At 46.8% G+C, this 16266-nt stretch overlaps 1 non-coding gene across 1 annotated transcript; it reads right to left on the reverse strand.

The window, feature by feature from the left end:
- Positions 1-5667: 5667 nt before the first annotated feature.
- Trnaf-gaa (transfer RNA phenylalanine (anticodon GAA)) lies at positions 5668-5740 on the reverse strand. The gene has a single exon. It is a non-coding gene; the product is annotated as a tRNA-Phe (tRNA).
- Between the last annotated feature and the right edge of the window lie 10526 nt (positions 5741-16266).

Consider the following 16266-nt stretch of genomic DNA (forward strand, 5'->3'; position numbering starts at 1 on the left):
CACTGTCAGCTTTATCCCTTGAGACAGGTGTCCCTGCTCCCAGCTATGTTTCTCCTGCTTTGGTACCCTTTAGTCAGGCTGGCTCAAAGTTTTATACAAGTGGGGCAGAGTGTGCAAGCAGAGCCCACGCTGAACTACTGTCTGTTTTGTGGCCTTTCAGTGAGGAATGACAAATGTTGCATTTTGAGATTTTGCACATTTTTTTCTTCCTAATAGCAGAATCGTGTCTTGGTCTACGGTCAGCTTATTTTGTACAACCTCAGAAAGTTGACAGGGCCTATGAGATCCAATGGCATCTGCTGGAGACCTGTTTCCATGGGGTTCAGGACCCACAGAGGAGGTGTAGAGTGAGCAGGGTGGGGGTGTGGGCGTTAGGAGGTAGTAGGGGACTTAGGATGTCTACCCTTGAATTTATTGAAAAAAAGAATACAACTTTTATACTCTGTGGTTGCACATAGGATTAAATGGGAGAAAGGAGACATGTGAGCTGGGGCGTGGCTTCACATCAGGGGCTGAGAAAGCTAGTACTCACCTTGACAAGTTAATAGGCACCAGTCAGGTGTTAAAGAAAGGGCTACAAGTTCCTTTTGCCAGAGATAATACAAGCCCCTGGTACAAGGATTTTCGGGGAATGAGGGTGGGGGATCAGACACTCCATTACAGAATATTGCAGGGTTTTTTTGTTTCTTAGTTTATCCAAATATCGAAAACTTAAAGTGAGCAAAGATGAAGCTAGACAAATATTACTGTGAACCTACATAGACCTTAGGAATTTATATATCCCAGCTAACAAATACACCTTATTTGTCAAGCATAGTTACTTATCTAAATTTTCTAGCAGATTGGTATTAACTTGTGGGAGACTGTCATTGTATATATTTTCAACCTTCCCCAAAGCCCACAGAAAATGTCCCACAGGCATGATAGTGAGAATTATTAAAACTGGAAGCAAAAGGGTGCAGAATTGTGAGTCCATGGTGCAAATGCTGGAGCGTGGCCCGGCAGCGACGGTCACTCTGCGGTCCGTGCCCTGCAGCGACGGTCACCCTGCGGTCCGTGCCCACCATCACCTGTCTTCCCTAAGCCATGGAATCTTACCAGGACCACCAGTGCAGGCCTAGTCACCTCTTACCACCTCTAGCTGCAATGCTGGGTAGTTATTGGTTAATTTTTATTATCTTGACACAAACTAGAGTCGCCGGGGAAGAGGGAATCTTTGCGGAGGGATTGTCTTTATCACCCTGGTCTACATATATGTCTACGTGGTGTTGTGCTTTCCTGTCGCTTTAAGGGACAGGCCACGCCCACTCCCATTACCTCTGACCTGCCCGCCGCCATCTTGGGCCCTTCCTTTTCTGCTTCCTTGACGTGTGTGCTTTTTATTATAAGGAAGACCTGGGAATGTTATGGTTTGGGTCCCTTTAAGAGACAAGCCACACCCACTCCCCTCCCCATCCGCTGAGGCAGGCTGATCTTCAGCTTCCGGCCTGAGCTCGCTCTCTTTTCCATCTTCCTCTTGGAGAGGCGGCTTCGCTTCTCCCTCTCTCCCCACTTTTCTGCTTCTCCCTTCTCTCTCTCTCTCTCTCTTTCTCCTCTTCTCTCTCTCTCTCTTTCTCTCTCTCTCTCTCTCTCTCCCTCTCTCTCTGTCCCCCCCTTCACCCTTCCTCCTCCATAACCCCCTGAATAAACATTCAACCTCACCCTGCATGTCGTGTCTATCCATGTTTCTGTCTTCTGCCTGCCCGCCATGTGTCTCCCTGCCTGGAACCAGCCATTGCTCGGGGACCAGCAGCCTACTCTGCCTGGGGCCCGCTGCCTGCTGCCACATGGCCCGCCACCACTGCTCTGGGACCAGCAGCTGACTGGCTGCTCCCAGGGCCCGCTGCCTGCCACCACATGGCCCGCCACATGGCCGGCCGCCTACAGCATTTCTGCTGACTACTGCCACCAGGGATCTTGGAGCATTTTTTAAAAAAGAATAACACATGGGCTTTGTCTTCATTGCTGATTGATGTGGGAAGGCCCAACCCACTTTGGGCAATGCCATTCCTCGGCAGGTAAACAAACAGGTAGCCAGTGTTTCTTCGTGGTCTTTGCTTCAATTCCTACCTCTAGGTTCTTGCCTTAACTTCCTGCATTTGTTTCCCTTGGTGAGGGACTGTAACTTGTAAGTCAAGTAAACACATTCCTATCCACATTTTATTTGGTCAGTGTTTATCAGGTCAGTACAGCAGCACACGGTGGCATTTAGCATGAAGATCCAGGGCAATGACAAGTGTCTTTCCAGCAAGCCAACACCATCTCCATCCTCTCAGTCTTCACATACCCTGCTACCCCAGCCCTGCCCTTCCAGAACCATCAGCACCAGAAACCACAAAGAGATCACACTTAAATGTTTAAAAAGTGCTAAGAGATAGCAATCCTGTTCAATATAATCAAATCTACTCAATCATAATTTTCTACCCAATTTTAGACACATTTTCTATCAAAAAAATAGGTCATCTACTTCGTACCCATTCACTGTTACCCTTTAAAATGAATCTCCTCTTCTTTGACCTGAATAACCTCTTTAGGGTGGTGTGGTGATTTGAATAGCTATGACCCCTACAGTCTCACGCAGTTGAATGCCTCGCCCAGAAGGAGTGGCACTATTCGGAGGTATGGCCTTGCTGAATTAGGTGTGACTTTGTTGTAGGAAATGTGTCCCTGTGGGAGCAGGCTTTGAGGTCTTATGACTACACCCAGTATGGCCGAGAGTTCACTTCCCATTACCTGTGGATCAAGATGTTGAACTCTCAGCTCCTTCTCCAGCATGACATCTGCCTGTGTACTGCCATGTTTCCCGTCATGATGATAATGGATTGAACCTCTGAAACTGTAAGCCAGCCCCAATTAAATGTTTCCTTTTATAAGAGTTGCTTATAGTCATGGTGTCTCTTCACAGCAATAGAACCCTAGCTAAGACAGCTGAGTTGGTCAAACTTGAATAAAATCGTCTGTGTCATAAGGATGCCCATTTATGGGTGAACATGCCACAGATACTTTATTCTCTGTGCTCTGACCAAACATGTGTTTCTACATTAACCTCCATCCGGTACCCAAAGAAGCAAAGAAGCTTCTCTGCTGGGGACTGAGAGCTGCACTAATCTACGGTTTCAGAGATGTGATTTAGACGGTAGTTGGACACTATGTTCATTTAGCCAAGTAATGACAGTAGGTTCTCTCCAGAAGCCTGCAAGGCTCCCCTCCAAGGCTCCCCTCCATCACAATTCTCTATCACTAGGCATGTGGTTCCCCCTATGATGCAGGCATAGATCCGATCAGAAAACAGTTGGTTACCCCAGCACTATTGTACCTAACTATGTCTTGCCAGATTGGTCTTTCTTGTAGCTCAAAGGATTCATCACAGCCAAGCAGAACACCCCGTTCTCACAAGACTCCGGAAACATTGTAGAAGAAGGTGTAGAAAGATTGCAAGAACCAGAAGTTGGGGAGCTGTTTTGAAGGTGATTGGACCAATGAACTCACAACGCTCCAGAAGTTGGGGAGCTGTTCTGAAGGTGATCGGACCAATGAACTCACAACGCTCCAGAAGTTGGGGAGCTGTTCTGAAGGTGATCAGACCAATGAACTCTCAACGCTCCAGCACCTGTAGCTGCACGCATGCTCATGATCAAGTCATCCAACATACCTGAATGGAGGAGGGGATGGGTTTATGAGCTGCCATCCCTAGCTGAGGAGCTAGGGGCCAGAGAGGCTATTGTCCCTATGGGTGTGGTCTCTGGTAGGTGAACCCGGCTCCAGGGAATGGCCTCACCACACATAGGTGACAGCACAGCACAGGTTGGATGTGGTGGGCTACTAAATAAAACAAAAACATGGTCTTGCCCACAGTTTCTGAGAGTCAGTCCATTATCCTCATGGCACATGGCAGGACGCAAGGCAGCAAGCATAGCCCTGAAACAGGAGAGAGCTATGTCTGGATCTACAGTCAGAGAGAGAGAGAGAGAGAGAGAGAGAGAGAGAGAGAGAGAGAGAGAAATAACCCACCACAGGAAAGAGAGGGACAAGGGAGAGACAGACAGAGAGAGAGAGACAGAAATAACCCACCCCAGGACAGAGAGAGAGAGAGAGAGAGAGAGAGAGAGAGAGAGAACATGAGAGAACCCACTGCAGGAGAGAGAGAGGGAGGGAGAAAGAGAGAGAAATAATTCACCCCAGTTGCACACTTCCTCCAACACAGCCACACTTACTTCAACAAGAACATACCTGCTAGCCAAACTAATCCTTCTCAATCCTTCTCCCTGATGACTAAGCATTCAAATATATGAGACTGTGGTCTTCATTCTCATTGAAACCACCACAGGGGATAAATGTGTTGTATGCCTATACCACATGCCTCAATACTAAAACATTATTTTAAAAATTCTCTATGGAGGGGAGAGAGGGAAGGTGAAAGCTATGTAAATATGGCATTTATGTATGAAATTCTCAAGAAGGAATTTAAATTAATATTCTCTACGTAGATCCGTGGTGGGTGTAGTGGAAGCACTGCTTTATGTGTTGCCTCAGGCTGGTGCCTCACGCTGGCTTGTCTCAAGAGCAGGACTAGCATCTGTAACATGCAATAACGATGTTAATAATAATAATAATGTTAATTGCAATGTAACATGTAATAACATCGTTTATTCGTTTATAGTCACCTTGTTTTCAACTTTGAAGGACTGCTGACACGTTAAAGGGCATTATGTAAAAACAATGTTTAGCTGCACGCCTGGAAACCAGAGAGGACCCTATAAACTGGTGACTTCCGTTATTCTCGGTGCTTTGAACCTGGTGTCTGCCAGGGATGGGTTTGCTCACTGTGCTGTGGATAATATATCTGGGCCTCCCAACCATGCTTTAGCCTAGTCACGATAACACTGGAATGCATGGTACAGTTTGCCAGGACCCTACCTCTCATTTGGCAGTCTGATGTGACCCGTGGGCCACTGGCTGGCCTTCTTCCAAATGGCGGCCTCCTGTTGTCTGTGCTCACTCCTTAGAGACCCCCTAGAGAGGCACTCATCAGCAGGGCAATCCACTATCTCAACATGTATGAAGGATGACGGTGGGAGATGCATATCGACGAGACAAATCCAAGCAGTTGTATTTCTGGTCTAGCTTTAAACATCAAACAAGTTGAGATATGAATATTATAGCATGATCCATAGAAAAGGTGAAAGTATGATCCTAGGCTAATAAAAAGGGCATGATACATGTACATACTCATTCACGAATGGCCCCAATTAAATATTCAGTGCTCATCTCGTTTTACTGTGTGTTAAAGACTATGATAGCTTTTTTTTTTTTAATCATAGCTCTGACCTCAAATGAATGTTTGGACAGCCCCAGGGCAGACATGAGATTTACTCCGCTCCCGACGGCAGCGAGTTCCCACCTGGACCACCTTCTCAGTTCAGAGCAGTAGAGGCGCCCCAACCTCGACACGGGCGCGTTGCGCAGGCGCAACAGCGCCTCCGACGACACGTGGAAGTGACCGGCTGCGATTCTACCCCGCGGGCTGTCGACCACACATCTGCGAGTTTGAGACTGGTTTGTGGAAAGTCCTTGGGTGGAGGGATATTAGGAAGTGTGACCTTCGTCGGGCTAAAATTAAGTACCAGCTGCCGAAACCCGGGATCGAACCAGGGACCTTTAGATCTTCAGTCTAACGCTCTCCCAACTGAGCTATTTCGGCGCCGTGTCTGCTCCTCCTCTGGTATGCTATCTCTGAGTACTTCACGTCCAGTCGTCCTGCCCGTGTTCGTTAATAATTAACTCCAATTCCGTATTTTTTTTTCTCTTTGTTCTGTCCCAGTAACGATTCTCCGGTTTTCCCAGCCAAGAGAAACACGACCCTAGTCCCTCCTAGACACCAGCTCGGTGCTCAGCCCGAGCGCAGGCACAAGCGGGGATGCGGATTCCCGCCATCCAGGATTCGGGGGTGCCCTGAGCAAACGCGTTCCACGTTTGCACCGTGCGGCAGTGTTTCAGATCTGCGGGCTCTCAGAGTTTGCCCAGAGCTGTTGCGTGACCGTGTGGTGGGGTCGCCGGAGGTCAGAGTCCTCTGGCCAGCCCTGGCTGCGGCGTTTGCAGAGTACCTGCCACCCACGTCCTGCCACACCTCGGTTCCAAACTCTTGGCGTGGAATCTGCTTAGCAAACGCTTGGGCAGTTCGTGAAAGATGGGTCGATGTTCCTGCGCGAGTCACGCAGGCTACGAAAACTCCCACTACGTGCGTTCGGCCGTGCCAGGCATCTTACTGAAATTCCGTCTGCTTTCTTTTTCTCTCCAATTAAACAGTACTAATCTCAAGGCAATTGACTTTCTTTGACCGCCCACTTACGAGGCCTTTTCATTTACCCGGGAGCAGCGCAATCAGTTTGGATTGACGGATGGATTAAAATGTGAAAGGAAAAAGAAAAGTAAGGAAGTGTTTGCAGCCTTCATTGCGTCCCCGAAGTCTGCATTCTACAAACGAGTCTCTGAGCCCCCTACTGTAAAAACAATAAACAGAGATCAACCAAATCCAGGCAGCTAGAAAGTTCCAGAATTAAGAGGTCAGCGGATAAGGAGGTGAGAGACGGAGAAGAAAGGATCTGGAGATGAGATCGGGCTGCTTAGAATGGAGTGGGGAGGTAGGAAAAGACGCGTCCAGCTCCTTTCCCCGTTCTCCTGAACACTCCAGCAGACTCTTCGCAAGCGGCCGCTGTTTCCAGTGACTTCTCTGTGCCCCGACCAAATTGTGTAGCAACTCAATCTGTGGCTTTCTCTTACTCCATGGTGGTCGCCAAGACTCGGGGAGATGCGGTAGTAGTTTGAATGAGAAATGTCCCCTATAGTCTAGAACATTTGAACACCTTAGACCCCGTTACCGTTTAGGGAGGGTTAAAAGGTGCAGCGTCTCTTGGAGGAAGTACGTCAGTCAGGACCCTTAGAGCTTCTCCCGGGCACTCTGGGTGGCCAGCCTTCCCTCATAAAAAGTTTCTGGGGGGGGGGGGGATACCTTGCTCAGCCTAGATATGGGGGGAAGGCCTTGATCGGCCTCAAAGCAAAGTGCTAGGCTTTGTTGACTCCCCATGGGAAGCCATATCCTCTCTGAGGAGTGGGGGGGGGGGGGCTGGAGGAGCGGGGGATTGGGAACTGGATTTGGCATGTAAAATGAGAAAAGATAGTTTTTACAAAGAAACAAATTAATTAAAATAAAATTTAAAAAATATTTTAAAAAGTCACATTCCGGATTCTGAATCTTGTGTCAAGGACTGAGCTCTCCTGTCTTCCTCATATCAAGCCCTGGAGAAAGAAGCTGTGAAAACAGGGAGATTTTCACAGGAATGAATTGTTGCTGAGTTTGAGAGAAAATATTGGTTCATCAGAAAGACGGTAGAGGCCAGAAGAGCCACCATAGCAAACGTGGAGGGTCAGGTGACAAAGAAGTTGAGATCTGAAATATGGATAGGGATGTGGACAGGGATTCTAGCCTGAAAAGAAACTGGAGACCCGGTCCCAGACAGGAAACCGAGCGGTGGGTGGGAGAGCGAGACAGATAGGCACACCTTGCAGAAAGGGGGAAGAGGAGACACACACACACACACACACACACACACACACACACACACACACACACACACGGGGGGGGGGGGGGACTCAGGCTGGCACGGGAGAGGGAGAGGGCGGGGCTTGTCTCTTAAAGGGACAGGACAGACTATTATACTAGCCAGATCTAAGACTAATAAAACTTTTAAAAAAAAAGTGTTGTATATGTGTTTGATAAAATTTCAAGCTGCTGTCATTAATTATCTGTTCTTAACTTTCTTCTTTTTTTTTTACATTCTTTCTAGGACCCTATAGAACATACAAAACACACATACAAATCCAAACACTTTATTTTTCTCTTATTTTAGTATTTATCATAGAAAATTTTTTAAAATGATGGAAGTAGGTAAAAAGGATATAGGAGCACTCTGAAAGGATTCCTATTGGTCCAGACTGGGACAACATGCGCATGATGGATGAGTAAAACACAGAATAGGGTTGTGGTAAGGGCAGAGTGAAGACTCCTTCATAGAGCTGAACCACTTGCGCCATGGGTTAAATGTGGTGGCCCTGGCCATTTTCCAAGCATCATGGTAGATTCATTCTGTGACTGGGTGGCTGGGGATGTCACTCAGTTGCTCAGAGTGCTCGCCTAACCACACAGGAAACCCTGGATCTGATCCCTAGCTTTGCATGAAGCCATGAATGCTGGTACATGCTTGTAATCCAGGCACGTAGGAGGTAGAGGCATGAGGATCAGAAGTTCAAGATTATCCTCAGTGAAACTCAATGCCAGCATGGGAGGTATGTGTCTCTGTTTCAGAAAAAGGAGGAAGGAAGGAAAGGATAGTGACAAGAAGAGAGACAAAGAGTCACCTGTGGATGCCAAGCCTACATGGGCAATGTTCTATGAGGCCAGCAGCACAAAGCTTCCGACATTCCCTCCATAATCTATTTAATGGCAGCAAGGGGACAAGGAAAAGCTACAACATGAATAAATCCAACAATGGATTGGATTGGTCATCAGAGTTAAGATCAGCAATGAAGAACATTTGGGCATCGAGTGCCCCAAGACCCACACCCTTGGATAGAATCAAACCAGACATAAATATGTTGAATTTTACCATGAGTAACATCCAACAAGCAAAGGCCATGGGACCTTATCTTTAGGAAATGCACAGGATCCTATTCAGGAGGATTCGCTCTCAAATGGTTCAGAAAATAAACCAAAGGATAACATTAATTCATAGTATTTTATATGTGCATATAGATATACATGTAGACATAAAAAGTTGAAAAGATACTAACAATTGGTGTATCTGGGTAAAGTGTATACAATTTCTTTGGCTGATTTGTAATTTTCTTGAGAAGTTGTAACTCAGATTAAATTTTTCTTTTGGTTATTTTCTAGAGGGAGAAAGTTTTGGTTAAAATCATTGATGTTAGAACTGAAAGACAGCTTTGGTATAGTTAACCCAATTCACACATTTTGTGTAGCCAGAGGCTGCTTGTTTGTTCCCTGCCACCCAGACCCAAATAATCACACTTAAACTATATTAATTGCAACACCGCTTGGCCAATGACTCTAGCTTATTCCTAGCTAGCTCTTACATCTTAAATCAACCCATTTCTATTAATCCATGTATCACCATGTGGTTGTGGCCTAATGGTAAGGTCCCTTCCAGCATCTGTCTGTGGTGGCTACATAGCATCTCTTTGACTCCGCCTACTCTTTCCTTCTCTATCTGCTTGGAACTCATGCCTTGTCCTACTCTGTGCTGCAATAGGCCCAAAGCAGCTTCTTTATTAACAGCATACAGAAGGGAATCCCACATCAATTTTGCATGTCCAAAAGCTGAGGCCCAGAAGAAACACGGTACACATGACCTTTGTTGTATTAGTTGTATCTGTCTGCTTGAACAGCCACAACAAAACAGAGATTGTGTGGCTTACAAAAGAGAAATTAATTTTATCCCAGGTTGGGACTGGGAATCTAAGTTCACTGGGTTTCTGTTAGTGAATGTCTCTCTTAGCAGGCCTTGAGAAGTTAGCTCAAGCTGGCCTTGAACTTGGAGGCAGCTCAGGTTGTCATTACACTGCCCCCACGCTTCAACTTCTCACCTGTTGAGGGGATACATACACGCCACCACATCCAGCCACTTTCACTTTCTTTTAACAACCTTATTTTAATTAAAAGTTGTCGAAATAGTCTAATTTTAAAGCCAGAATTCAGGACTAGGCCACAAGCTTGTTTTTAGATATTTTCTTATCTGTCTATGGGTTTTGAAGCCTTCTGTGTGTCGAGAGTAATACCTTCACTTGATGAATGCAAAATGGTTTCTTCAAAATTATGTTAAAGCTATAGCTGAGGGGAGGAATGTTAGAAAGTTAATAGATTGCAAATATCATCAGTGTGTTGAATCGATCCAAAAGAAGTTAATTTATTTAAAGCCATTAAGCCACGGGTCGATGAAGACCTTATTGTCTTTTGTTTTTGTTCAATTACTCACATCAATATAAACCCTCTGGGTATACTTACCAGGCTGGAAACAGTGAAGTAAATTATACTCAAGAACAACCTACCAAGCTGCTTGTGTGTTCTAATCCAATCCTCCCCCATCCATCCCACAAGATAGAACTCCCCTTTGCAGATTTTATAGAATGCCCCAAAGGCCAAAACACTTGGGTTCTACAACTTGACCGTTCTAAGCTTGGGCACTCTAAAGTACGTCTTATCCTAACTGCTTGCGGCTTTCTTTTGTGAATCAGGCTGAAGCAGAACGCATATTTGCCCTTATTGCAGGGACTATCTATGGAAGTGACCGGAAAAGCAGCATCTTGCTTTGAAAATGGTTGATACTTGCTTGTTTGCCTCAAGATACACTTGCTTCTTTACCTTAAGATACACTGCCCAGGATTGTAGCCACCGGGGAAATGCAATTGCCTAAGCTTCAGTAAATGATCCTGTATCTATGCTCATGCAAGCAACTTAATTAAACTCAATAGGGTTCAGTGGGACGGACACACACACAGACACACACACACACGGTGTGGGGGTGAGTCATGTATGTAAGAAGAGCTTTGGTTAAGGGAAAGGGTTTAATATGACAGAAAAGGGGCTGAGAGAAGGTAACAGAGGGGTAAAATAGGACCAAAAATGTATCCATTATGTTGGTTTTGTGTTGCTATTCTTACCTCTTCCCCATGACTCCAGTGTCTGGGGCAGCTTGTTTATTGGGATAGCAGTTAATATATATATGTATATTTGGAGACAAGGGAAAAAGTGAAATACACCAGAATTTCCAGATCTTATAATCAACTCCAGTGAAACATTCAACAAAATCTTTAACTTTACAAGGTCAACTCAATGATCTATCATGACAGAGCATGGGGATAAAAATATCTTCATAAGTTAAGTTTATTCTTAACTTTCAATTTCCTTTCTGAATCAAGATGTTTTGACCTTCACAATTACCAAGGAAAGTCAGAGTGTGGTGATTAGACTATTGTAGCAGCTGAGGGCATTTGATTAGTGCCTTGGCTTCAGCAACCACAATCACAACTCCTGAGAATTCGAACCTGACTTAATTTCAGCTATGTGAAATATTTGCAGAGCAAATCAGAGGTCGAATGCATATTTGGAATGTGATGCAGACAACAGGAACAGATTAATTTAAGGAAATGCACATTTTATAAGCATTAAAAGCTTAGAGCCTACCTTTGGTAGGTAGCATGCAAATAGTTAAAATGGGCATTTTCTTCTGGAATATTTTATTTTTGACAAGGTAAATTTGCTTCATATTTTGAACTATGGTTATTCAGTTCTTTCTTTCTCTCTCTCTCCCTCTCCGTGTGTGTGTGTCTGTGAAGGGCAAATTTATTCCCAGGGCCTTAATTAACATGCAATGTTATTTTTCTGGAAACAGACACATCTTTTTTTTTGTTTAAATTTATTTATTATGTATACAGTATTCTCAGTATTCTGTCTGCATGTATGTCTGCAGGCCAGAAGAGGGCACCAGATCTCAATACAGATGGTTGTGAGCCACCATGTGGTTGCTGGGAATTGAACTCAGGACCTTTGGAAGAGCAGGCAGTGCTCTTAACCGCTGAGCCATCTCTCCAGCCCCCAGACACATCTTGAAGGTTTATTCAACCTAATTTGCTGGATATTCCACATCTCACATTTCTCTCATTTTAAAGTTGTACTAGCCTTTGTCCCCAACTTCAGGGGTTTTCATAACTCTGGACAGGAAGACAGTAATGTTTGTCCTCCATGCCAACAGCCAGCAAACGGGAGTCAGGGAAAGCACAGAATGTTGGTGGACATTGAATAGGGAGGGCGTCCCAGCATTTAGAACCAAGGGGACACACAGAACTAGACTAGCGGCTTTGATTTCTGAGCATTGACTTAACTAGGGGAAAATGATGACGGGGCTTCCCCATTCTGCACTTAGAATAGAGGTGTTACACTGATAAAACAGTATCCATCCCACTGTAACCGTTAAGTGTGTCAATTAGAATAAGGGAAGTTGTAATCTCAACTGTAAATTTGGTCAGATTTAAAATTAATATGTTGTTTGTTTCATTTTGATTTTTTAAAAAATATTCATGGGGGGCCCTGGAGGGGTAGAAAAGGGCATGGAGGGACTGGAAGGTGAGCAGAATTGGGGTAAATAATGTGAAATTTCCAGATTCAATAAAGAAATCATGTGTGTGAAGATGTTTCAAGCAAGGTTTAATGGATCCAGGAAGAGCCACCCTATAGTGGGTGGCAGAAAGGGAAAGTGGGCTCTGTGCCAGCCTTCATCTCCTGACTGCACCCATGCTCCGTCCTCCCCCCCCAGCTCTGTCCCCCCCAGCTCAGCAGGGGCTCCGGCCTTGACCCGGATTAGGTACAAACCACACCCAGACACCTGTTTTCACAGACTTCCTTTATTAGCCAGGAAAGAAAAGCTAAAGTGGCTGCTTTCTGACAGAGGCAGAAAAACAGCAGCAAATGACCTCGTGAGTGTAATGCTAAGAGAGGAGGGGGGGGTCTGTGTTATCCTGGGCTAGGATGCAGTGGAGGAGAAGGGAGGGCTGTGTTAGCCTGGGCCAGGATGCAGTGGAGGAGAAGGGAGGGCTGTGTTAGCCTGGGCCAGGATGCAGTGGAGGAGAAGGGAGGGCTGTGTTAGCCTGGGCCAGGATGCAGTGGAGAAGGGGGCGGGGTCTGTGTTAGCCTGGGTTAGGATGCAGTGGAGGAGGGGGGGGTCTGTGTTAGCCTGGGCCAGGATGCAGTGGAGGGGGGGGTCTGTGTTAGCCTGGGCCAGAATGCAGTGGAGGAGGGGGGGGGTCTGTGTTAGCCTGGGCTAAACAGAGCCACCAAATGGAAGCAAGCGTTCAAGTTCATGAGCCTCTGGGGGACACGGCTCATTCGAGCCACCACATTCTTCCGGAAGTTGCTTCTGTCAGGTACTTATGTAGCCGTGAAAAAAGTACTAACGTACATGATCAGCAGTACCGAAAGCAATACTGGAATTACTGATGATGAACACCAAGAAGGATGAAGGAAAAGCTACTCACAGGTAGGAAAGTAGGGGTCTCCTGACGGAGGCTCCGAAGGCAAGTCTTTCCAACCCAAACCCCACGTAATCATCAAAGAAAGCACACGAGTTACAAAGTGTGACATTCAAGGAAGAGGAGCTGTCAGTGGTCTTGGGGATGGGGTGGAAAACAGCAGGGGGCTCTGCCTGGAATGGGGTTTAGGGGGTCATGTGCTCAGGAAGAGAGGCCAGAGAAACAGAGACAGACTGCCAAAGACAAAGAACCTGCCCCTTTAAAGCCTTCCAGACAGAAATGCTGAAGATGCAGGTGCACCTTTAAGGCATTAAGGAATGAAGAGAGAGACTTTCTCCTGGAGTAGCTTAGACACGGTTGAGCCCAGTTTGAATTCTCCACGTCTCTCCCCGTGTCTTCTGTCTAGTTTGTGGTCTGTGGCCTGTCTGTAGTCTGTCTATTGTTGTCTGTGTCTCATCTGTCTGCCCCTGTGGCCTGTCTGTAACAAAGGGCTTTCCTTTGTGTTTACTGAGTTGCTGTGCGAGGGGAAGGAAGGAATGAGGAAGTTTCCTACAGAAGTCTTTGAGTTTCTCAAAGGAAGAGGTCATTTTACTGAACCAGGAGAGCACTCAGAATCACACGCAGATGTGATCAACCTTATCCACGTTTCCATGGGATATTTGCTTTTCCAGGTTGTTTCCAACCTGTCGGCCACTTTCAGCAAACGATTACCACAACACACATACGTACACTCCGCTGGGTCAGAGACATGGAAGAATACATGGGTCAGGGGTAAAGCGATGTACTTAGCTTAGATCTGGAAGCCGATCCCACGGAAGAACAAGGCACAGAAGCTCTGGTCACACTGTGCTCGTAGGAGCAGGTTAAACAGGCTGTGTGCACAGCAGATTGACGGCAAACTCGACAGTTTTAGATCATCTCTGTGTGGGTTATTAACCGGGTTTAAGGGCTGGCAAAAGTTGTCTCTTTCAAGGCAGGAGTGATTTTTCAGAAAAAGATAAGACATACAAATCCAGGAATTCAGAGATGATTGTGTTTCCAGGGGCTACAGGCCTAGCAGAAGAGCAAACCCATAAACATATGAAAAAGATAAACCAGCCTGGTCTACAGAGCAGAGTTCAAGGACAACCAGGGCCACCCCACAGAGAAAACAGCAACAACGAAAAACAAGCCTACAAAGCAGGGGAGGGGAGGATGAGATGGCTCCCTAGGTTAAGGCACTTGTCTCCAGTCTGTCCTGAGTTCAGTCCCAGGACCCACATGACAAGAAAGAGTCAATTCCCAGCTGTCCTCGGACCTCCACATATGCCCCATGGCCTACAGCCCTTACCAAATTAATAAAATCAAAGGACAGGGATTTAAACAGTGTGCTTTGGCTGGCATTTATATCTACTAGTGTAGTGAGCCGGACAGGATCGCCATTACAAGATGGCGCCGACATCCTGTCTTGTTTGTTACAAACAACTCCATATTTGGCTATTCACTGAGAGCTGCGTGTCCCCGCTTCCCGCATGCGCGGTGGATGTGGATTCTTGGGCCTATCCCGATGCGGTCTGGTGTCAGCTGTTGGTGGCAGCCAATCACAGGGCGACCCGTGTGCCAATTCCCTATTTAAGCGGCTGCCTAAGTGCACCCCCTTCCCTTCGCTTCCTGCTCTCTCTCCCCTTCGCTTCCTGCTCCCCTTCGCTTCCTGCTGCCTCTCCCCTGTGCTCCCTGCCCCTTTGCTCCCTGCCCCCTCGTTTTCCTGCCCCCTCCTTTCCTGCCCCCCATCAATCAAGGGCACTCCAGTAAAGCGTGATCTGAGTGGAATCCTGGTGTGGTGGTCGTTCTTCCGTCACCGGCAAAGAAGTCCCCCGCAACTGGTGCCGGAAACCCGGGAACTTCGGTCGCCAGGCGAAGGGCCGAAGAGGATTTATAACTCAACACGCGGAGTGGCGACGTCGGTAAGTTTCTCCCAGTATGCTGGTTTCAGTCTCCCCAAGTATGCTGTTTGCGGGAGTGGGTTCTTGGGTGTTTGGTCTCGTGTTCGTGGCGTTTGTGGTGTTGGTACTGGCCTGCTTTCTCTGGTTGTACTGCCTTAAGTCTGGCCGCAACCTCAGAGCGGGGAACAACGTGGACGTTCCGAGAGAGGGGCGAAAGGCCCGAATTAAACACAAGAACGGTTTTTCAGATTCAAAGGGAGGAAACTTGGAAAGGCCTGAAAGAAAAGTAAAAGAAAAGGATCCTGATACAATCCTCTCTAAAAGAGAGGCTAATGAGAAGAGGGGACGTCCCCTCTATCCAGTGCTCGAGGAATTTGCGGGCCTGGATCGGTCTGAGGAGGAGTTAGACCCTCAGGAGGAGGAAGAGCTGGAGAAAGCCGCCTCTGGTAATCTTAATGTGTCATCCTATGATAGGCTTGGTAGAGATCTGGCCGCTAAACAAGATATGCTAAGGAAGGGAATTATATTCTTCTGGTTCGAGTTACCGAGGCCTCCAGATTTTGTAGAATGTGAACAGCTGCGGCTCCAAGGCCAAGCAGCACGGAGGATCTGCAAAGCTGCAAACACAGGACCTGCCTTGAGGACCGACAGGCTAGAATGCTAGGCCACTCCCAGCGTGGGCCTCAGGGCATAGAAGCGCAGCAGGACCGTAGTAAGGCTCACCAGCTTAAACGGTTGGGCCCAGCCGCTCTGCTCAGCCACACATCCAAGCAAGGCTGAGCACATGTTCTTGTGGTTAAACAACTTTGTATTTAGGCCCAAAAAGGGGTATTGCTAAGTTTTGAGGTAGATATTTGCCTAATTTTAAAAAATAGACATAGTGGGAGACTCCCAATGCTGGGGAAACTCTCACTTGGGTCTTGGGATGGCGCGGGCCCCCGCATGGCTCGCCGGAGCCATCCTTGCTGAGGTCGCACACGTGGCCTTGGTTGGCGGGGGAGGAGTTCAACCCCGAGTACCAGGAAAAAGAATTTTTGAAAAAGGAGGGCACTGCCCAGTGGTCCAAAAGGGTCATAAATTCCAAAAAATCCGCAGGTGGTTGCCTTGGGACCACTCCCAAGGTCGTAATCGGCTAGTTCTTAAAACAACAAGCTGATAACCACAAGGAGGAAACTCACTGTTTCTCAGGATTGTTGTCAGGATTACA

Source organism: Microtus pennsylvanicus, chromosome 15, assembly GCF_037038515.1.
Source record: "Microtus pennsylvanicus isolate mMicPen1 chromosome 15, mMicPen1.hap1, whole genome shotgun sequence".
Taxonomy (NCBI): domain Eukaryota; kingdom Metazoa; phylum Chordata; class Mammalia; order Rodentia; family Cricetidae; genus Microtus; species Microtus pennsylvanicus.